General features: G+C 29.8%; 1 protein-coding gene across 1 annotated transcript in view; it reads left to right on the forward strand.

Moving 5' to 3' along the window:
* il17rd (interleukin 17 receptor D) overlaps window positions 1–1,768 on the forward strand; it is a 47,105-nt gene that overhangs the window by 27,960 nt on the left and 17,377 nt on the right. The gene's annotated exons all lie outside the window — the stretch shown is intronic.

A 1,768-nucleotide genomic window follows, 5' to 3' on the forward strand; every position in this document is an offset into this window, starting at 1 on the left:
TATAATTTCAGTAATTTTAATATTAAATTTTTTAAATATATCATAATTATTTGTAATGAGAATTGTTTAGAAAAAATAGAGTTTTTTAAAAATGATTTTTATTTAAATCAGCATGAATTACAAAAAATGTAATCAACTAAAAGGCAGTACACACACTACATTGATGCATCAATACTTTACAATTTAAAATGATTTTGCATTAGGTATTAAGGTCATATATTTTTTTTAAATAAAAATGAATTTAAATCACAAAAATAAAAATAAACAACAAAATAATACATTAAAAAGAGGCAGTACACATACTACATTAATGCATCAATACTTAACAACTTAATATATCATTATTTATTTTGCATTTATATAAAAAAAAAATTAAATAAGCAAAAATTAAACAAAAAAAGAAAATTGATGCTTAATTTTCACTAAAAATTCACTGTCACAGTAGAAATAAGAACTGAATCTGAGCTTAATTTTCTTAAAATTTTAGTGTTTGCCATATTTTTGGATGTTTCAATATTTCTTCTCAAAACATCAAAACATTTGGGGCGGGTCTTTCTGTTTACCAACCAATAGGAGACTAGAAGGGTGTTTAGCAACCTGTTTGAAAACAGTCATTATTGTTCCATTTGGTGATGATAGTGGCATAGAAATGACTCACTCCACCTTAAAGCAATGTATTCTTTTATCCATATGTTATATAATGTGATTTTTGGTGTGAAATATGACCCGGGAATGTTCTTTGTGTGATTCACACTAATTGATTCTCTCTGCTTGGCTTAATGTAGCATTTATTCAAAAATGTAATCAACTAAAAGGCAGTACACACTCTACATTGATGCATCAATACTTTACAATTTAAAATTATTTTGCATTAGGTATTAAGGTCATATATTTTTTTTAAATAAAAATGAATTTAAATCACAAAAATAAAAATAAACAACAAAATAATACATTAAAAAGAGGCAGTACACATACTACATTAATGCATCAATACTTAACAACTTAATATATCATTATTTATTTTGCATTTATATAAAAAAAAAATTAAATAAGCAAAAATTAAACAAAAAAAGAAAATTGATGCTTAATTTTCACTAAAAATTCACTGTCACAGTAGAAATAAGAACTGAATCTGAGCTTAATTTTCTTAAAATTTTAGTGTTTGCCATATTTTTGGATGTTTCAATATTTCTTCTCAAAACATCAAAACATTTGGGGCGGGTCTTTCTGTTTACCAACCAATAGGAGACTAGAAGGGTGTTTAGCAACCTGTTTGAAAACAGTCATTATTGTTCCATTTGGTGATGATAGTGGCATAGAAATGACTCACTCCACCTTAAAGCAATGTATTCTTTTATCCATATGTTATATAATGTGATTTTTGGTGTGAAATATGACCCGGGAATGTTCTTTGTGTGATTCACACTAATTGATTCTCTCTGCTTGGCTTAATGTAGCATTTATTCTCTTGTTAATGCCAAATGTTGTTTCAGTCAAGCTTCCTGAGCTCTTGTCCGCCCCTTAAGTGCTGAAAAGTCAAGTTTCTCATCCTGTAGCTAATCCCGGTTTCTCCTCGGCATTCAATCCCCCATTGTGTGTGACTATGAACGGGAATGGGCCTGATTCTGGTTAGCATCACAATAGGGATTGCGTAAAAAAGAGCGACGGGGTGTGAGGGACACAAACGGCTGCTCCTCTTCCTATACCTGCTTATCTGCAGCCGCCGAGGAGAAAGAAACGAGTGAAAGAAAGAAGGAAGGAAGGAAGG

The sequence above is a fragment of the Sinocyclocheilus anshuiensis genome, unplaced genomic scaffold, assembly GCF_001515605.1.
Source record: "Sinocyclocheilus anshuiensis isolate Anshui unplaced genomic scaffold, SAMN03320099.WGS_v1.1 scaffold308, whole genome shotgun sequence".
NCBI lineage: Eukaryota > Metazoa > Chordata > Actinopteri > Cypriniformes > Cyprinidae > Sinocyclocheilus > Sinocyclocheilus anshuiensis.